Here is a 23,104-nt window from a genome sequence, read left to right on the forward strand (position 1 = left end):
CACTAGAGCTCGAGTTGAATCATGGCAGTTAAAATGGAATCAAACAGCATTAATTCTACCGTGTAGATGCGCTGTAGGACAGACTTGAACATGAACTGTCTCGACATTTGTGTGTGTACAGAACCAGCATTAAATAGTGGGTTGAGTGCTGGACTAGGATTCTGGAATAGCAGGGTTAAAGGCCCCTTCCATTCTGCCATATAAAATCCAGATTATCTGGAACTAGTTTATATGGAGGTGTGGACTAATATAATCCAGTTCAAAACAGATAATGTGGATTATCTATTTTGATCATCTAGATTATATGGCAGTGTAGAAAGGACCTAAATCCTCTCTTTACTTTGAAAAACCTGTTAGATGACCTTACGCAAGTCACATACTCTGCCTCAGGAAAAGACATTGGGAAACCCCCTGAATAAATCATGCAAGGAAAACCTCTGACAGGTGTGCCTTGGGGCTGTCATTAATCAGAAATGCATCAAAGACATGCAACATACAGACTCTTTTCTGTACATAAGGCATATGCAAATAACATCATTCCTAATTGCTTCTATATGGTTTATAAACAACATCTCCAAACAACTTAATCTGTTTTTAGGAAGCTCATGCAGTAGACTGGCTAAGAAGGTAAACTGCAGTATTTCTGACTCAAATCATGCTTGACCCATCAACTTGTCAGCTAGCATCAAACAAATGATAACTCTCAACCTCAACCATTCACTCTGTTCTATGAAAAGAATAATATAACCCTGGTTTATATTTCAGATTTGCACTGCTACAAGGATGATTAAAATTATATATGTGAAATGCTTTAAACATTCAGCTATTTATAAATACTATAATAATAATAATAATAATAATAATAATAATAATAATAATAATAATAATAATAATAATAATACTTTATTTTTCTGTCTCGCCTCCATCTCCCTGATGGGGTAGCTAACATGGGGCCAAGCCCAAAACAGAAAGAGAATGTGACAAGTTAAAACCAGTATAAGTAACTAAAAAATAGTATCAACACAACAATAAAATAAAATGAACACACTGAAACACAGAATACAATATAACACCATAGTGACCAGATAAAAAATAAGGTAATAAAAACAGACATCACCAATAATGGATAAGATGGGGGTGGTCAAGTCAAAAGTGCATAGTTTCAAGACCATTTAATAAAGTGCCTGGACAAGTGTCGAAGAGTTGCCTGAGATAGTTTGGGGTAGGAAGGGTAGGAAGAAAAATAAAGTGCGAAGAAGCAGTATGTCAATGAGAGGGGTTGTTCGAATGCACACTGGAAAAACCATGTTTTTAGCTGTTTAATAAAGGCATACAGGATTGGAGCCGATCTAATCTTCCTAGGGAGGTAATTCCAAAGCGGAGGGGCCACCACTGAAAAGGCCCTCTCCCTCGTTCCAACAAGCCGAGCCTGATAGTGGTGGGAACGAGAGGAGAGCCTCCCCAGATCGAAGAGATTGTGCAGGCTCATAGGGGGAAAGGCAGTCGCGAAGGTAGACGGGTCCCGAACCATTCAGAGCTTTGTAGGTGATTACCTGCACCTTGAATTGGGACCGGAAAGTGAACAGAAGCCAATTGAGCTCCTTAAATAGGGGGGTTAGCCTTCTGGTTGCTGATCATTGGACGAATTGTAGTTTCCGGGCCATGTTCAAGGGCAGCCCCACATAGAGTGCATTGCAATAATCCATCCTGGAAGTAACTAAGGCACAGACTACTGTGGCCAAGTCAGACTTCATGAGGTACGGTCGCAGGTGGCGCACAAGTTTTAATTGTGCAAAGGCCCTCCTGGCCACCGCTGACACCTGAGCATCAAGCGTCAGCATATTAGGCATTGTTTATTACTACTGTTCATGCCAATGAAGATATAGTAAGCATCTCGATTTTCACCTTACATAAGCACCAAAGGTTGTTTCCAAATTGGATCTTCTGCTAGGGCAGAGCTTTCCAAACTGTGTCGCGACACATACTTATGTCAGCTGCTGTACATAGGTGTGTCACACGAATGCAATGTGAAACCTCTGAGTCTATGTGAAATAAGCAATAAATCATATATTTTTAAACATATAAATAAACGATTTTCATGACATATTTTGTGTCCATACAGTTCCTTATTACAATTTATGTATTTGTCTGTACGTATATCTTATAGGGGGTTGGTTTACCCTCTGGTTTGCTAGTCAAACCGAATGACTGTGTTGCAAAATGATGCATGCCTAACAAATGTGTCACCAACATGAAATGCTTGTAAAGCTCAGTGTTAGACAGAAAAAGGCAATCACTAGTTTAAATTCTAACTCTTCCACCTATTCTCCCAATCTCCCCTGAAGGAATGGGGGATTGGCAGGAAGTTCTAAGGAAGTGGTTCTCAACCTGTGGATCCCCAGATGTTTTGGCCTTCAACTCCCAGAAATCCTAACAGCTGGTAAACTGGCTGGGATTTCTAGGAGTTGTAGGCTAAAACACCTGAGGACTACTGCTCTAAGGAAAAGAGAAATTACGATTTTCCATGCAAAATGTTGATTTAATTTGTCAACTATTAGTTTGTCTCAGAAACTGGGAGACTGTAAGTTAACAATAATGGTCCCTTCTACACTGCCATATAAAATGCAGATTATCTGCTTTGAACTGGATTATATGAGTCTACACTGCCAAATAATCCAGATCAAAGTAGATAATCTGGATTTGATATGGCAGTGTAGAAGGGGCCTCAGTGTGTGGCAGTCCTTTTCTTCTTCTATTTATACCCTTTTCCCTAATCTGGGGACCCTTCTACACTGCAATATAATCCAGATGATCAAAGCAGATAATCCACATTATCTGCTTTGAACTGGATTATATGAGTCTACACTGCCAGATAATCCAGTTCAAAGCAGATAATCTGGATTGTATATGGCAATGTAGTAGTAGGGGACTCGGTAGTAAAAATGACTTCATACTAAAGTTAAACTATCAATACAATCAGTACAATATAAGACATAGCCATTAAAAAGAGAACAGATAGACAAAACAGCACAATACATAAGGCCTCTTTCCCTTGAGCTGTCAGCCTTCAAAGGCATGCATAAACAAAAAAAAAGTCTTCACTTGCCCGCAGAAAGACAACAACAAGGGGATCTAACTCTCTTGGGAGGTACTTCCAAAACCTGGTAGCAATCATTAAAATGCCCCTCTTCCCATTTTCTGACACAATATTTTTTCCCCTCAACACAAGGATTTAGGAAGATGTGTGACAATGGGAATCAGCTTCTCGGGAGACCCCAAAACAGTTAGGCTCAAGTGGGGAAACTGGAGGGAGGAAACCATGATGTTGAAAGGAATGAAGCACCAAGTTTCAGAGAAGGATGTGCACCCAATAGCTAACATGAAGATGAGTTGAATATCCTGTGACTGAAAAACATTACTATCCATAGGAGATCTTTGGAAGCAAGCAACTGTCTTGATAACTCAAAGTGACCTTGCGAGAAGATAGTCTAGAAAGAGATGCTGGTTTCTTCATATACTTTCCCATATCTGATTTTAAAAATGTTCAAAAATCTTACTCAATTTTATATTTAATTGTGAACATATGTAAAAAAACGTATATGTCAAACAATATATGAATATTCTTTGTCAGTGCATAACACTGATATTAAAACACAGCAACCAATGATGAAACAGCAATGTGGCATAAACATTATTACATCACTACACACAGCTTTTCATGTGTTATTTCTCCTTCATGTTTTCTTGGTTGCTGATCTTTCTTCCATCATATTATTCACCCATCCCTTCCATCTCCTAACCTCCTCCTCCGCATCAGGAATTTCTCTCCGAGTTCTAATGTTGTTTGAATCTAGGCAGCCTCATTTGATTATGCAAATTATTATCTTATTATGAAAATTATGTGGCAGGCCTTGAAACAGTTGACTAGCATGCATGCAGGCACTGCTAATATCCCACTCAGAACCATATAGACGAAACATATGATGTATTTTTCTTAGATTTTTTGCTTGCAATGCAATGGTTTCCGATCTGTAACTCAAGGTGTTTCGTACAAGCCCATGACCTAGATTATTTACAACTTTTTCCTTCCTTCCCAGACCTTTAACAAACACACATAGATTCAATAGATATACTTCCACTAGAAATGCAGGTTCCACAGGATAGCATCCTGTTTGCAGAATCTACAAATAGCAAAAGCAGCATTTTTATTTGGAGATGCCACTTTTCTCAGCATTATGGATTAAACTACTTATTTATTTATTTATTTATTTATTTCCAACATTTATATCCCGCCCTTCTCACCCGAAGGGACTCAGGGCGGCATACAAAATTGGCAACAATTCGATGCCTACACATAATTAAAACAGCAATAAAAATCCAATAAAACAATTAAAACAATATAAAAATATAAAAATATAAAACATATGATTAAAATCCACTCCTCCAAAATCCTCATGCTGTAGCCATAAATCAGTCCGGGTCGTCTTTATCATTTAATACTTACCTTTGTCTATCTGCTCTTTTATATGAGGCTCCTTCTACACTGCAATATAATCCAGATTATCAAAGCAGATAATCCACATTATCTGCTTTGAACTGGATTATATGAATCTAAGTTAAAGGTAAAGGTTTTTCCCTGACATTAAGTCTAGTCGTGTCCGACTCTGTGGGTTGGTGCTCATCTCCATTTCTAAGATGAAGAGCTGATGTTGTCTGTAGATGTCTCCAAGGTCATGTGGCCGGCATGACTGCATGGAGCGCTGTTACCTTCTCGCTGGAGTTGTACCTATTGATCTACTCACATTTGCATGTTTTCGAACTACTAGGTTGGCAGAAGCTGGGGCTAATAGTGGGAGCTCACATAGCTCCTCGGATTCGAACCACCGACCGTTTGGTCAGCAAGTTCAGCAGTTCAGCGATTTAACTTGCTATATAATTCAGTTCAAAGCAGATAATCTGCATTTTATATGGCAGTGTAGATGAGGCGTGAGATGTATTATCTGCATGAATAAAACCTTACCAGAGCATCCTGTGTATTTTTTCTCCTGTTTCCTATTGTAAGTTCATTTATAGCATTGGCTACACTCGACTCTGCTAACATGACATATTCCTACACTTATCACTCCACTACAAAACCCTACTTTAGGATCCTAAATATGGGATGTCATGTAGGAAAATGTGAGCTTTGGGAGCCTTACATGCTTTCCAGTTGTTATAGATGATTATTGGCTGTATGTTTCTCTGCATGCTTTCCTATGGGACAAGTGATTAGTAACTGAATCAAAAGGAAAGGCAGGTTTAGGTGGGAGTCTTGGGGTACAATCTACGCTGCAGAATTAATGCAGTTTGATCCCACTTTAACTGCAGTGGCTCAATGCTATGAATCACAGGATTTGTAATTTGATGAGGCAGTAGTCCTCTCTGGTAGAAGAGGTTAAAGACCTTGTAATGCTACAACTGCCATGATTCCATAACATTGAGCCACTGCAGTTAAAGTGGGGTCAAACTGTATTAATTCTTTGGTGTTGAAGATGCACCCTTCATAAACCGAGTTTTACTAAGACCAGATAAATGGCCATCACCAAACTCTTCATCCAGGAACACGTCACTGGCTTTCCATACACAATACTTCACCTCTGTATTTGGTGTTAATCACGCAATTTCACACAAATGGTGAAAGCTGTATTAGGGTTGTAACTTCACACTTAAGCATGGATAAAGTGTGAGAACATTTTGAGTTCAGAACAGTGTTCGAGACAGCAAGTGATCAAAATTATGTCATCTTCTATCTCAGTCCTCCATTACAGATAGATCTCCAATTCTGCATGTAATGAACACACTGTAAACAATTTGATTGGAAGCATCTTCCTTTCCACAATTTTTCTAAGTAAGTGTGTTAGAAGTTAAATTACTCAATTTCTGGGATACTTCAAGTCCAGTATATTCTGGAACCTACTCTTTAGGGTCAGCCTCCTAACCTATTAAAACAGCAAGCTTGTTTTTCTTACTAGTTCTGAACTTTAACACCAGTCTGTTATGCAGAAATACAGGTTTTGGATGTCTTATCTAAAGTGCTTGGGACCAGAGGTGTTTTAGACTTCAGGTTTTTGAATATTTGTATTTTTTTAAAAAATTGTGTCAGAAGTGACTTGAGAACATACTGTAAGTCACTTCTGGTGTGAAAGAATTGGCCATCTACAGAGACATTGCTCAGGGGACGCCCGGATGTGTTAGCTGGGAGGTTTCTCCCATGTCCCCGCAAGCTAGAGCTGACAGATGGGAGCTCACCCCATCCCATGGATTCAAACTGGCAACCTTCAGATCAGCAACCCAACCTTCAGGTCAGCAGTTCAGTCGGCACAAAGGTTTAACCCACTGCGCCACTGTGGCTCCCTAATACTTGTATTTGCATATAGATACATAATGAGGTATCTTGGAGATAAGACCCAACTTTAAATACAAAAATCATTATGTTTTATATAGTTTATATGTCTTATACACATATTATTATTATTATTATTATTATTATTATTATTATTATTATTATTATTATTATTATTAGGTTATTTTATACACAAACATTTTAATAACATTGTGCATAAAATAAAGTGTGTCTCTATCTTGGCCACCCATGTGGACAATTTTAGGTTTTGGAGTATTTCTGGTTTTGGGATTCCAGACAAGGGAGGCTCAACCTGTATTTAGACAGGAGAATGCGTAGGCGCTTTGCTAATATTTTAGGCAATTTATTATATGCCGTCATAGATATATGATTGTACTCACTCCCTTCACAGACATGTCACAGTGTACTTTGCTTTTATTAAGAGAAAAGGGATGTTCCACCCATATATGAAACGGAGGCTCTGCTCCAATAGATTTTATCTCTAAGCCAGAAACAAGTTGCGCCTGTTGAATGCTGCCTACATGTTGGCCTATACTCCTACATATCTTCCTCTAGGAGCAAGTTTTAAGAAAATCTGTGGGTTTAATTTATGAGCAAACATGATAAGACTCTGGCAACAATTCCTTTCAGTACTACTCCCAAGCAAATGATGGGACACTATGGGACTTAGTTTGAAGTTCAATTTTCCATATCACCAGTTTCCTTTTTCAATAACCCTACTTTTTATCTAAGGATCTCAGGACTGGCCTGGCTTGTTGTGACAACAACCCTGAGAAGTAGAATAGTATGTTTGTCTGTCTTAAGGAGACACTTCTAGACCAGGAAATGTTTAGCTATGGTAAACCACCTCTGAGGCCTCTTCTACACTGTCCTATATCCCAGGATATGATCCTAGATAATCTGCTTTAAATTGGATTATATGAGTCTCCACTTCCAGATAATCTGGGATAAACAGACAATCTGGGATCAGATCCTGGAATACAGGGTAGTTTGGAAGAAGTCTGAGTATTCCTTCCTAAGAAAACTATGAAATTCAAAATCTAAGTCACTGCAGTGCTTTGAACACTGGACTATGGGGGCATCCACACTCTAGAACTAATGCAGTTTGATGCCACTTTAGCTGCCTTGGCTCAATGCTATGGGATCATGGTATTTTCAGTTTGGTGAGGTACCAGCCCTCTTTGCCAGAAAGGCCAAAGACCTTGCAACACCACAACTCTCATGATTCCATAGCATTGAGACATGGCAATTCAAGTGATGACAAACAGCATTAATCCTACAGTGTAGATACAACCTCTGACTAGTTTGAACCCTTGCACTGCTATGGAAACCCATTGGGTGAACGTGGGGTGCATCTACATTACAGAATGAATGCAGTTTGATACAACCTTGACTGCCATGGCTCAATGCTATGGAAGCCTGGGATTTGTACTTTGGGGAGGCACCAGTACTCTTGGGCAGAGAAGATGAGAGGTTTGCTTAGGCCCCTTCTACACTGCCATATAAAATCCAGATTATCTGCTTGGAAATGGATCTTATATGGCAGAGTAGACTCAGGACTCATCTACACTGCCATATAAAATCCAGAGTATCTGATTTGAATTTGATTTTAAATGGCAATGTAGACTCAGAACCCACCTACACTGCCATATAAAACCCCAAGTATCTGCTTTGAACTGGATTTTATATGAATTTTATATTTATATACTGTGCTAGGTTGGCTCCTGCCAACCTAGTAGTTCGAAAACATGCAAATGTGAGTAGATCAATAGGTACCGCTCCAGCGGGAAGGTAACGGCGCTCCATGCAGTCATGTCGGCCACATGACCTTGGAGGTGTCTACGGACAATGCCGGCTCTTCGGCTTAGAAATGGAGATGAGCACTAATCCCCAGAGTCAGACATAACTGGACTTAATGTCAGGGGAAACCTTTACCACATATATATATATATATATATATATATATATATATATACACACACACACATACATACTAGCTGTGCCCGGCCACGCGTTGCTGTGGCAAAGTGGTGGTGGTATTGGTTAAAAATTGTTGTGTAAGTTTTATTTGAAGTTATTTGTATTTTTTAATTAATTTTATTGTAAGTTATCTTTTTATTTATTATATTTTATTATTTTCTTGTATTATTTTTAGTTATTTTCTGTTATTATAGTATTTTATTGTATTAATCTTTTAGTGTTTTTAATTACTTTTAGTGTTTTTTATTATTTTTATTGGGTTGCTAGGAGACCAAGTTGGAGGAGCTTAGCCTTCTAACTGGCAGCAATTGGATAAAAGCAATTATTCCTCTCCCTCTAATTAGGACTTTATTTTTCTTTTCTTTTTGTTGTATCAACCTAGAGGCGTGGATGATGGGTTGTGTTGTCAAATTTCGAGGTTGGGGGGCCTGTAGTTTTGTTGGTCGCCGTGATGCCATCACTCTTTTATATATATAGATATATATTATTTATATTTTATATGGCAGAGTAGAATCAGGCCCCATTTACACTGCCATATAAAATCCAGGTTATCTGCTTTGACGTGCATTATATTGTATTGTAGACTCAGGACCCACCTACCCTACCATATAAAATCCTGAGTATCTGCTTTGAACTGGATTTTATATGGCAGAGCAGAATCAGCCCCTCCTACACAGCCATATATCCCAGAATATCAAGGCAGAATACCCCACAATATCTGCTTTGAACTGGGTTATATTAGTCCACACTGCCATATATTCCAGTTCAAAGCAGATAATGTGAGATTTTATTGAGCTGTGTGGAAGGGGCCCAAATTGCAGGAAAAGAGAACTTCCTGACAAGTAAGGACAGTGGAGCATGCTTCCTCCTGGGAATGCGGCAGAGATTTTCCAACAGAGACTGGATGTCTACCTGTCGAGAGGGCTTTGATGGTGTGCTCCTGCTGCCTGGTCTCTCCCCAATCTGGGACTCTATGGGCGGGAAAGTGGCACAAGTGCCCTGCCTGCCTCAGTGAAGCGGCCTCGAGTTTGCGACTATTATGAACTAAGTGTTTGTCGTCGCCGCCCGCTCGCCAGCTCTGCCTTACTGCCTGCCTGCCGACTTGTGCTCTCAGCTGCCTCGCGGGCGGGAGGCGGGGCCGGCGGACGTAAGATGGCGGCGCGCGATGACAAGGCCCGTCACGTGGGGGCGCCCTCCCCTTCGCTGCCCCCGCTGCCACTCGGGACCCCGCGTCGCTGAGATCTCGGCCTGACTGACAGAGGGGCAAGGGAGCCCCACGGCAGCCGCGCCTCGCTCCTCTCCGCGCTCCCAGCGGCCCACAAGAAGCAAGGTAAAGGCAGCCACCGGCCAAGCTTCCCCTCCTAGGCAGCTCGTTCCCTCCGAGGGCCGCTTGGGCCAGGGACGCGGATAAGATGGGGCTTTGAGGGGGAGTCGGATACCGAAGGAGCGACGCCGTAGGGCCTTCTCTGTGCAGCAGGAGCTGCGAGGCTGGTGTCAGGAAGGAAGGAGGGAGGGAGACAGACACCTGAAGCATTGGCAGCCCAGCTGGGAGAGTGGGATATGGCCAGAGGGGCTCTCTCTTTCCCTTGAAGTCTGCAGGAAGCTGAAGGTGAGGGAGGTGGGAGAATATCTCTCTCTCAATCTCTCTCTCTATATATATACACAAACACACATCCCCCCAACATACATATAAACGTCCGACAGACAAACACAATTGTTGAGGGAGTTGAGGGAGGTGAGGATACATATATATGTGTCACATTTGTGTGTTTATGTGTATATATATGTATGCATGTATGTATAGAGAGAGAGAGTGTGTGTGTTGAGGGAGGTGCGGATACATATATATGTGTGCCACATGTTTGTATGTATGTAGATAGAGAGGGAGAGAGTTGAGGGAGGTGAGGATGCATACATATGTGTGTGTGTCTCACATTTGTGTGTATGTGTATGGGCATATATATAGAGAGAGAGTTGAGGGAGGTGAGGATACATATATATGTGTCACATTTGTGTGTATGTACATATACCCTGTTTCCCCGAAAATAAGGCATCCCCTGAAAATAAGACCTAGTAGAGGTTTTGCTGAATTGCTAAATATAAGGACTCCCCTGAAAGTAAGACCTAGCAAAGTTTTTGTTTGGAAGCATGCCCGCCAAACAGAACACCAGAGCATGCAGGATTGGTAAATGTACGTACCATAGATTGTTGTACATTGAAATAATGGTAGTAATAAGAAATTCTTGATAAGAATTCACAGTTTGTCTGGTTATGCTAGTTTGTGATGACAACCACTGTACAGTATATAATAAATGTTCATTTTTTTTGTTCAACAATAAATGTGAATTCTTTATGGAAAAAATAAGACATCCCCTGAAAATAAGACCTAGTGCATCTTTGGGAGCAAAAATTAATATAAGACACTGTCTTATTTTCAGGTAAACACGGTATATACAGGATATATATATATAGAGAGAGAGTTGAGGGAGATGAGGCTGCATATATATGTGTCACATTTGTGTGTGTGTATATATATGCATATATATATATATATATAGAGAGAGAGAGACAGACAGACAGAGAGTTGAGGGAGGTGGGGATACATACCATATATATGTGTGTCACATTTATGTATGTATGTATAGAGAGGAAGAGAGTTGAGGGAGGTGAGGATGCATATATGGGTGAGGATGTGTGTCACATTTGTGTGTGTGTGTGTATATATATAGAGAGAGAGAGGGCAAGAGAGTTGAGGGAGGTGAAGATACATATATATGTGTGTCACATTTGTGTGTGTGTGCATATATATATATATCTATATATAAGAGTGATGGCATCAGGGCAGCGGACAAAACAACAAAACTACAGGCCCCCCAACCTCGAAATTTGACAACACAACCCATCATCCACGGCTCTAGGTTGATACAACAAAAAGAAAAGAAAAATAAAGTCCTAATTAGAGGGAGATAAATAATTGTTTTTATCCAATTGCTGCCAGTTAGAAGGCTAAGCTCCACCTACTTGGTCTCCTAGCAACCCACTCACCCAGGGGACAGGCAGAGTTAGGCTTCACTTAGGCCTCTTCCACACTGCCTATAAAATACAAATTATCAGATTTTAACTGGATTATATGGCAGTGTAGACTCAAGGCCCTTCCACATAGCTATATAACCCATTTATAATCTTATATTATCTGCTTTAACTGGATTATCTGGACTCCACACCTTTACCCTTTACCTCAACTACCACCAATTCCTCAATAGTTTATTTCCCATACCACCAGACTTCGCCACAGCAACGCGTGGCCGGGCACAGCTAGTATATATATATATATATATATATATAGAGAGAGAGAGAGAGAGAGAGTGTTGAGGAAGGTGAGGATGCATATATATATATATATGTGAAACATTTGTATGTGTGTATGTATATAAATATATTGAGAGAGAGTTGAGGCAGGTATGTGTATGTCACATTTGTGTATGTATGTTTCTGTGTATAGAGAGAGACGGAGTTGAGAGAGGTAAGGATACATATGTGTGTGTCACATTTGTGTGTATGCATATATAGAGAGAGAAGAGTTAGGGAAGGTGAAGATACACACACACACACACACACACACACACATATATGAGTTATGTCTCACAATGGTGTGTGTGTGTGTATATATATATATATATATATATATATATAAAGAGAGAGAGTTGGGGTGTCTCACATTTGTGTGTGTGTATGTATGTGTGTGTATGTATATATATATATATATATATATATATAGAGAGAGAGAGAGAGAGAGAGAGAGAGAGAGAGGTTGGTGAGGATACATATATATGTGCCACATTTGTGTGTATGTATATATAGAAAGAGCATTGAAGGAGGTGAGGATACATACATATGTGTATCACATTTGTGTATGTATGGATATATTTATGAGAGAGAGACAGAATTGAGGGAAGTACACATATATGTGTGTCACATTTGTGTGTGTACGTATGTATGTGTGTGTATATATATATATAGAGAGAGAGAGTGTGTGTGTGAGAGTTGAAGGAGATACATATATGTTTGTGCATATAGATACTTTCAGCTCCCTTAAATATATATACCTCACTCCAACCTACCTTCCCTCCTCTCTCTATATATACATGTATGTGTGTCACATAAATTGGACCGAATATATTGGAATAAATTGGAATATATACATATGTTTATATTGGGGTATGGGACGGGGAGATGTGTGTGTGTGTGTGTGTGTGTGTGTATATATATATATATATATATAGAGAGAGAGAGAGAGAGAGAGAGAGAGAGAGAGAGGAATTACATGCATACATTTACACAAACTTACATACACCATACCCCATACTCCAACTTGTGTATATATATATATATATACACATATGTGTATACACACCTCCATCTCCTTCACCCCAGCTTTATTTTATGTACACACATACCCATCTCCTCACCTCCAACCTATATATATACAGGCAGTCCCCGGATTACGAACCAGATAGATTCGGTAAATTTGTTCTTAAGGTGAATTTGTTTGTAAAATGGAACAGGTACATTTTTAAGTGCAACACCGCCAAAATATATATACATATTAGTTTTGGATATTATAAGGAAGAGTTAACACCACTGTGATGATTGTTTTCTTGTCTGTGCCCCTGTTCAAAAGATTTCACCGCACTTTCTGTCTTTGTGATAACTGGATTTTTTTTTTAAAAAATGGGCTTGTTGTGTAAACAAGGATTGGTAGTAAAGCTTCACTGAAGACACTTTTTTCCATGATCACTCTTTCAGGAGTGAATTCCCGTCGGAGGGGTAGATTTCTCTCACTTCCTATTGTCTCATCCCTGTTTGTAACAATGAGTCATTTGTAAGTCAGATGTTTGTAACTTGGGGACTGCCTGCACACACGCACACACATATAGAGAGAAAACTCTCAGTTAACCAGGACCTATGGGACTGGTAGATGCCAGATAATGCTGATTGAGAGTTTCTATTAAAATAGACTTGATGTTAATATTGATGTTAATATTGAAATGCAGAAATTAAAAGCAAATTAAGACAAAGACAATTTTATCACAGTTTTACTGTGCCATACTTGTAATATAATTTTTATTTAAAGTATTAGTTCCTTAAAATGTTTTGCCAGTTGTTCGAGTGTAACAGTTGCTTGAGTTCTGGCTAACCAAGAGTCAACTGTATATATGTACACACCCTCAACGTATCTAGATAGATAGATATGGTAGACACACACACACATAACTATCACCCAGCTTACTGCACGCTTGAAGAGAAAGTGAAAGCATATTGTGCCATAGCAAATTGAAGCCGAAAGAGAAGGAACAAGAGGAAGGAAGGAAGGAAGGAAGGAAGAGGGAGCAGCAGTACAATCAAGAGAAGATGTCAGGGGATGGTGTGCATAGGGAGGGTGGTGGTGGTGGTTGATGGTTGAGTGAGTTGCTGTGATCTGAGCAGAGAGGGCAAAGATTGGTGGGGTGGAGAAAGCGTTGCCGGGAGGTGGACATCCACACAATCCCATATTTTGTGAAATAGGATGTGACAGTTTGAGGGGAAAACAGGTCCTGTGCCAGTTTGGCAGGACACAGCATTGAAATGCTGGGGTGGGCAGCTTGGGCTGGTTCTTTTTAGGTTTACTTGAAAACTCACTGGGTGACCCTGGGCAAGTCACACACACTCAGCCCCAGGGAGCTCTCATCTGTCAGCTCCAGCTTCCAATGCAGGACATAAGAGAAGCTTCCCAAGGATAGTAAAACATCAAACATCTGGGCATCCCCTGGGCAATGTCCTTGCAGACAGCCAATTCTCTCACACCAGAAGCAATTTGCAATTTCTCAAGTCGCTCCTGACACGGGAAAAAAACAGCCCCAAAGAACTCTTTGGTAGTTTCGGCTTAGGGTTGCCATAAATTAGGAATGACTTGAAGGCACACAAAAACAACAATAAAGTCCCACTGAGTTCAAAGGGGATTACTGTCAAATCTTTATGAGATTAGAGATCAGTGGAAAATCTGTGACAAGGAACAAACAGGGAGGTCAGTATGACGCAAAGGCTGAGGTGACCAAGTTGACAGTAAGTCAAGGTATGGTTAAAGTGTCAGAATATATGGTGAATTATGACAAATAGTGTGAGTATCTGTATGTACCTTCAGGTTGCACATCTATTTATTCTTAGGCAAGAAATATTCTTATTTTAGAGCAAGTACTTTCATCTAAAATATAACTAATGACACCTGGTTTTTGTTGGTAACTCCCATCCAAGTATTAACCAAGGCTTGTCCTACTTAGCTGTCAAGATCAGACAGGGTTTGGTGCTTTTAGAGTAAATATTTAGCATTACTGACTTGCCCGTTTTACTTGAGTTACATTTGTACCTGAAGAAATGGAATTATATACACGAAAGCTCATAAAAAATAGTGTCAAAGGTGCTTCTTTCACAAAAGTGATTCCTCCACACCCCACCTAACTTTTCAATTTTATATGATACAACAGACCCCCCCCCCCCCCAATATTCCTCTAAGAGGTGGAGGACAACATTGTATTTTGTATACTGCACTGAGGGTGAGAAAAATTGGATGAAACATGATGTTTTTTAATGCTGAAGCCATGGCTGAGATGAGGTTTGAACTAGTTATTTAGAATTTTATAGTACATTAAACAAGGTGTTGAGTGCTGTTATTGGAAAGAAATATTATGTTTGGGAGGAAGCGGTTAAGTATATACTGGAGCGGTCAAGTATATTGATTACATTAGGGCACCAATGTTGATAGACTTTGTTAGTCTCTTGAGGTGCTGTGGTGAATATAGTAAAATTCAGGTAAATGATCACATACTTAAATTATAATTTTATTGTGTGCTAAAGGTTTTTTCAATCTTAAGGCTAATAGTTATTAATTTTATCACATACAATCAATATCATTTAAATAAATACATCCTCATGGTCTTTTACTGATTGTTAATTAATTAACCAGTAAAGACACAAAACAGTCTTGTTGTAGAGAATACTCTATTACTGCATGCAATCTGGCACATTTTTTCTATTAATGCAACAACAGTGATTGTTACTCCAAGTGGGAGGTAAGGCACAGTGTTCAAAGTAAAGGTAAAGGTTTCCCACTGACATCAAGTCCAGTCGTATCTGTCTCTGGGGTGTGGTGCTCATCTCCATTTCTAAGCTGAAGAGCCAGCATTGTCCATAGATGCCTCCAAGGTCATGTGGCATGAAGCGCTGTTACCTTCCTACTGGAGTGGTACCTACTGATCTACTCACATTTGCATGTTTTCGAACTGCTAGGTTGGCAGAAGTTGCGGATAACAACAGGCGCTCACCCCACTCCCCGGATTTGAACTGCTCACTTTTCAGATAGCAAGTTCAGCAGCCATCCGTTGTTTATTCCTTGAAGTTTCTGCTGTCAGTCTTTCGGGGCCAATAAGCTATCCTCAGGAAACCAAATAATGAGGTATAGACTTTGAAATGAAGTTTGGTGGCATGTTATGCATTTGGAGCTACTTTTAAAGCATCATTGCTTGTGCTCCATCCTAGTTAGGAAGCTGGTTGAAAACATTTGTAGGAGAGGCCTGTATTGAATAATTGTTGGCATCATTTCAGTTACTCTAATAGATATATAAGCCTGGACATACAAACATCCTTTAATGCATCTTGTGTTTGAGTAATTTAATCTAGAAAGGGTGAGGATATTTCCTGAAAAAGGCATAAGAAGAGAGCAGTAACTCAGAGAGTATTACACACGTTTCCCATGCAAATAGTCCTGCATTAAAGTTCTGTCATCTGCAGATAGAATTTAAAATAATAAGAAATACTCCAAAGCTTTAGGTTCTTCTGCCAGCCCAGACAGACAGCATTTATGTATTTGATTTATTTCCCATCTTTCTACTAGGATTTAGATGCAAGGTGGCTTCCAACCTAGTTGAAAAGGTTTCACAGTACATTATATAAATACGAATTAAATGTATTATGTAAATAATAGAACAGGGTCCCCCTGGGGGAGAAGATCAGCATATAAATTAAATAAATAAATAAGCAAACAGTTAAAGCATGTATTAATACCATATAAGTAGTTGAAGGCTAGATTCAGCGATCCATTTTAAAGCCTCTGGTCCTAACACTCCAGTTGCCTAAGGCCTTCCTGAATAGAAAGGTCTTTGCTGGCAGAAGGATAACAGGGAAAAAGTCAGTCTAACTTCGTTTGGAAGGGAGTTCCGTAATCTGGGAATGAGATTCACAAAGGTAATTCTTTATGGCTGTCTCACATGCACCTCTGCCATGTAGTGGGAAACACACAAGTTTCTGCAGGACTCAAAACTTAAGCAGGCTTTGCATAACCTAGACTTCTGAATTCTTTGGATTCTATGGTTCATAGCCATCCCATTGAATTGTGCCCAGAAATGTTCGAGAAGCCTACAGAGGTGTTGCAATAGGAGTGTGTTCTATTCCCTGCAACTAACCATGATAAACAGTATCAACTTAGATGGCCCATTTGTATGATTCTGTATAAGGCAACTTCCTATATTTCTAACCATCTCTATAGCAACACTCCAGCCTATCTGAACATTTGCTGAGGTGATGGGAACAGCTCCTGTGCCTTGCCTCAGTCCTCAGGCAAACTAGGACTCACTGAGCTGCCAGCTATTTATACAAAATTGGGAGCAGTTCAGAGACTGGTTTTTCAGACTGTCATGTAATTACACATGTATAATAGTGGTAATAGTTTAGTTCATTTTTGTATTTAAATTATTTGCATACTCTGTATACAGTACAAGGTAATCCCCAATTACATGCTTGCCTCTCATATTTATTAGAATGTGCACAATTTGCATGCATTCATTTAGAGCAGTGGTCTCAACTTGTGGGTCCCCAGATGTTTTGGCCTTCAACTCCCAGAAATCATAACAGCTGGTAAACTGGCTGGGATTTCTGGGAGTTGTAGGCCAAAACACCTGGGGACCCACAGATTGAGAACCACTGATTTAGAGTTTCTTCATACATTGTGTTTCTTAGGTGAACTCTTTAGGTGATTTTAGTGTGCAAGCAAAATACATCTCCACCATGTCAATTAAATGTGAAGAATGTTTCCAATATTATATAGGAGCCTCAGTTATTCACACTTTTGCTGCTGCATAAAGTTTTACCTGAATATTTGATCTATAGAAACAGTAATAAGTACACTCTTGAGAATGTTTTTGGAAATATGCAGTATCATTATTGTTTGTCTTCAAGTTGTTTCCAACTTATGTCAACTATAGGGCAAACCTATAGTAGAGTTTTCTTGGCAAGATGGAGGGAGGGGGTTGCTTTTGCCTTCCTTTGAGACTAAGCCCCCATCTGCTCCACCATATAATCCTTATTATCAAACTGAACTGGATTATATGAGTCTATACTGCCATATAAGCCAGTTCAAAGCATATAATCTGGATTTTATGTGGCAGTATATGAATGAGTTGTTTATTGTATTAGCCATAGGCCATGACATCAAATAATATACAACTTTTAAAAGTACAGTATACATTTTACAATATAAACATTAAAACTTATTCCATAAACTAGCTCTTTCAAATTACAGTAGCACTGACAATCCCAGTAGGCATGATAATAATAACAAAATCCGATTTGTATTATCCCAAACTGTTTCCATTTCCATTTCTAGCCTCTGTTGTGGACTTTACAATGGCAGTGTAGACGGGGGCCTAAAAGAGTGTGACTTTCCCAAGGTCACCCAGTGGGTTTCCATAGCTGAGCTGAAATTTGAACCCTGTTCTTCAGAATCAAACCACCATACCATACTGGCTTCCTTCAATTATTTATTTTCTGTTTTCTGTTTTATGGGTATTTATAAACTATTAATAGCCAAAAGTTTCCAAGCACTACAACAATATGAAACACAATCATACAAAATGAACAAATTACTTAATGTGTGGTGATTATGGGGAAATTAAATATATTAGCCTTTTGAAAAAATAAGCACTTCTTTTATTTTTATTCATGGCTGTCCCATGAATTTCATAGGATTTTCTTAGGCAAGGAATACTCAGAGGTGGTTTTGACAGTTCCTTCTTTTGAAATATACCCTACAGCACCTGGTATTCCTTGGTGGTCTCCTATCCAAATACTAACCAGACCTAACCGTAATTAGCTTCAAAGATCAGACAGGATTGGGTGCCTTAGAGTGTTTAGAACCATATTTGTATGGCCTAGTTAAAATAGGAATGAAACTAGTTCAGGCTGAGACACAGCTTTGAAAAGAACAAAGAGAATATGTTTGATACAGTGTTTAAGGATATGTGATAATAATACATAGATGTCAGGATAATGTATTACTGAAAGAGGAAATGCTATGTCTACAAAGTATATCACAGTCACCCGTGATTTCATAAACCATACACTTAACCCTATAGCCTATTTTCGCTGTCTTTCTTCCATTCAGCCTGTACATACAGAACAGGATTTCTGAGCTGCAGTTATCTCTCAGGTTTTGCTCTTGTTTTGATTTTCTTTTCATCCGACAGATGTTCAGTAGTCTTGGTGAGGACTGAGTAGTCTTACACTCAGGTCAGAATCACATTACCGAAAACTTGTTTTAGAGTATCACCTGGCTTCTTGCTGAAGTCTGTTTCTTTCAGTTTTTCTAAAACTCTCTGACAGTAGCTACTGTCTCCCCATCCTTCCTCTTTTAAACAATGTGAATTCAGATTTATCTTTCCTACCACCTCTTTCTCCACCTCCTTCTTTATTTTCCTGTTCTGTCTTTGTCTGACTGCAGCTCAGACTTCTGACAGTGCTAGAGACTTGGCCTTTCCCCTTCTTTTGCTATCATCTGATTGTGTTGCAGGACCTTTTGCTCTTGCCCTTTATCCAAGGGCCAAAATAAGGTGTTCTTAATCACTCCAGAACACTGCTCATCATAAACCCTTCTAATGCCCTAACTGAAATATATTTTTGATGTTCACTTCCATACAGCTAACTGCCATAGGCGCTGCCTTACGTAGTAACTGTAATCAATGTTTCTATTAGATTAAAGTAGCCATACATTGTAAGGTTCACAAAGGTTTGGGACTTGATCAAATACATTATGTCATGTTCATTTCAAGCAAAGGTAGTTATCCATAGATTTTGTTGTGTGCCTTCAAATCTTTTTTAACTTAAGGCAACTCGATCACTGAGTTTTCTTGGCAAGATTTCTTGAGAAGTTTGCCATCACCTTCCTCTGAGGCTGAGAGTGTGGTATTTGTCCAAGGTCATCCAGTGGGTTTCCATGGTTAAGCAAACTATGATGGTTCTTTTAACTCTAAAGCATCCTCCGAATCACCAATTTGCAAAATGACTAAAATAAAAGTGAGAAGCCACACAGTGCAAAAATCATTCTTTGGTGTGCCTCTTCAGAAGAAAGGACAAAATAATTTTAATCTTCCACTATTCTAGTTCAAACCCAAACCACCCTTATGCTCATTTCTCCAATGCAAATTTTAACCTGGGTTAACCCTTCCACATGTGCTGTGTTCCCAAGAAGATTCAGTACTTTCCAGTGGGCTGGCAGTCCTCCATCTCAGGTTGTTTAAATAGTGGGTGGGTGCTAAATCATTTTTCTAAAAAGTTGTTATGATGGGTATGCTCTAGAAGTGTAAAGACCAATGAGAACTTCTTAACTGATTCCTTTCAGACAAAAGTACTATAAAATACTTTATTTTGGATATGTGTGTTTGTATAGGTATGTACTGTACTTTCAAATCATCTGTTGACTTATGGTGACCTCATTAATTTCATAGGGTTTTCTTAGGAAAGGAATACTTAGGGGTTATTTTACCAGTTTTTGCCTTTGAAATATAGCTAACAGCACCTGGTATTCGTCATCAACCTCCCAAGTACTAACCAAAGCTGATCCTGCTTAGATTCCAAGACCAGACATGATCTGGTTCCTTTAGGGTATTCAGGCAGACAGGTACTTTGCAAATGCAACAATATTTTTATAGCTTCTTTTTGAACTCTTGTTTTCTGTTGCTATTTTGAGCAGGCTGTTTAGACATCTGTCCATCTCTAAAGTTGCTTAATTGGGATAGAACTATTAATGTTACGTATCAGTTCAATAAAACTTAGTCTGATGTTGCCTTGAATTCCTAAATCATCAAACTAATCACAGTTGATCAGAGTGTGAATATATGGAACTGAATTTAATTAGTTAAAAGTGATAATGAAAACTTTCAGTCTCCTTGTAACTAGCTTTAAGGAAGAGAGGGGAGAGAGTGCTTGAGTCTAAGACTATTGTATTTTATTAATATAGAATATTGCCACAGTCCTATAAGAAACTGTTTGCAGTGATGCCCGCAAGAATGTTCTGCAAGTATTTCCATTAATATTTTTCTACGTTCAAACATGATATTCTGATCGTCATGTCCTTATTTCCCTTTCTGATTGATTGTTGTATATTTTCCCCGTTATACTGTGTAATCCTATTATATAAGACTCTTTTTATGTTCCAGTGAAAATCTGCAAAAGTTGACTACAAGTTATTAGAACAGAAGCAACCTTAAAAGATTCATAGGGTATTCTGAAATGGTTGGGAAGATTCATTTATTAATTATTGGAGTTTTGCAGTCATTTGAACAGTTTCTTATAAAAAATTCTTGAGCTGGTTTTTAAAAAAATCCTTATTATGTTTCCTCTAGTATGTTTAACTTGCTCTTGCATTGCAGTGAAGTGTTAATGTGCTTAAGAAAAGATGGTGGATAATTCATTAATTTGTGATAATGGTGGCACTGGTTGATGAAGCTATACTGACAATGGCTGCAATTTGTGCTCATATTGATGTGATACAGTAAAATCACACCTTTCATTCACACATCACAGCAACACATATTGGCTCATGATTTACATGATCACCATTACAACCTATGGAGATTGATTCAATAATTATTATGGAATATATGAAGAAAGGAAGGAGTCCCATTTTGGAAGACAACTGGGATGTAAATACACACATACCTTTAGTTTCTGATTGTTCGAAAATGATTCTCTGTTAACATTGGATATTAGAAAGTTGTGTTTGTTGGCTGTGTAATCAATCTGAAATTTATTTAAAGTATTAAATTATATTAAATTTTCAATTTATGTTTTTAGTGTGAGTAGTACTTGCTACTGGCTTCTATTTCTACAGTGTTGATTATTTCTAGATAGCAGGAAGCTTTTGTATTCTCTTATGGAATGATACATAAAATTGTTCACAACATCTTTCTGCAATGCACTTTGATCCCCTACTGTTGAGTTGGCATACTATGCAGACTTCTGGCACAGTCTTTCCTTTCCTTTTGTGTAATACCTTGCCATATTATTGAACAATTTCATATCTTCTGCCAAAACAGAAGAGGCCTATTCATATACAGAATCACTCATAATTGCTATGAAATGTTCTTTAGTGCTACCACTTGTATTCAGAAAGATATTGTAAACGTGCTTTCTTGGACTCCTGGGCATGAAAGCTTAGTAGACTCAGAGGTATTACAGCACATTTAAGTATTTGGACACTGTAACTAAGATTACAGTTCTGCTGGTTTAGAGAATCTGGGTGTTGTATTTTTCTATTCTACTTCCTCTGTTGTTAAGGGCAATACAAATAATTGAAATACACTCATGGTATGATACTATTTTTTCTAAGTTGTACAATGGTAATAAATTAATGTTCTGGAAATATAAATACATTTGATTGCATAATGTAGCATGAGAAGTGCTAGTTGTGGAATTTAAAAAATCCAGTTTTGTGAGGGAAAGCCACTGGACATGTCCTGCCCTGGAAACTAGGACTCATAGCAATGGGTTCAAATTACAGGAAAGGAGATTCCACCTTTCTTCCACAGGAAGAACTTCCTGACTGTAAGAGCTGTTCAGCAGTGGAACTCTCTGCCTTAGAGTGTGGTGGAAGCTCCTTCCTTGGAACAGAGGCTGGATGGCTACCTGTCAGGGGTGCTTTGATTGTGCTTTTCTTGCATGGCAGGGTATTGGATTGGATGGCCCATGTGGTCTCTTCCAACTCTATTATTATACTATTCTCTCTCTGTCTTCTCTTTCTCTCTCACACACACACGTTTTAGTAGTAGAAAGTTGCTGCCTTTCTTGCTCTAACATATGTAATCTTGTGGCAGAAATAAAGATGTCAAGTTAAGCCCTGTTCTCTGTGCACACTGCCTTCTGTTTCTTGTCATTAATTACCTGTCATTAAACAACAACAATTGAGCAAGAATGGAACAGATTTCAAAGCCAAATTTTTGAAATGGAAATCTGCCTGCTCTTGTTCTTATTTATTTTTGTAATTGAGTAAATATAATTGAGTAAAAAATATGAGCCCTGGTGATGGTGCAGTATGTTAAAGCGCTGAGCTGCTGAACTTGCAGACCGAAAGGTCCCAGGTTCAAATCTTGGGAGCGGAATGAGCATCCGCTGTTAGCCCCAGCTCCTGCCAACCTAGCAGTTTGAAAACATGCAAAGATGAGTAGATAAATAGGTACCGCTCCAGCGGGAAGGTAACGGCACTCCATGCAGTCATGCCGGCCACATGACCTTGGAGGTGTTTACGGACAACGCCGGCTCTTCGGCTTAGAAATGGAGATGAGCACCAACCCCCAGAGTCGGTCATGACTGGACTTAACGTCAGGGGAAAACCTTTACCTTAAATATAATCTGGTTTAT

General features: G+C 39.0%; 1 protein-coding gene across 3 annotated transcripts in view; it reads left to right on the top strand.

The window, feature by feature from the left end:
- Positions 1-9,521: 9,521 nt before the first annotated feature.
- Positions 9,522-23,104, top strand: part of sgms1 (sphingomyelin synthase 1) — a 101,212-nt gene continuing 87,629 nt past the window's right edge. For all 3 annotated transcript variants that reach the window (XM_062976196.1, XM_062976195.1, XM_008116302.3), the window contains exon 1: positions 9,522-9,713. The gene's annotated coding sequence lies outside the window, so the exon portion shown is untranslated. The remainder of the gene's footprint in view (positions 9,714-23,104) is intronic.

The sequence above is a fragment of the Anolis carolinensis genome, chromosome 3, assembly GCF_035594765.1.
Source record: "Anolis carolinensis isolate JA03-04 chromosome 3, rAnoCar3.1.pri, whole genome shotgun sequence".
Taxonomy (NCBI): domain Eukaryota; kingdom Metazoa; phylum Chordata; class Lepidosauria; order Squamata; family Dactyloidae; genus Anolis; species Anolis carolinensis.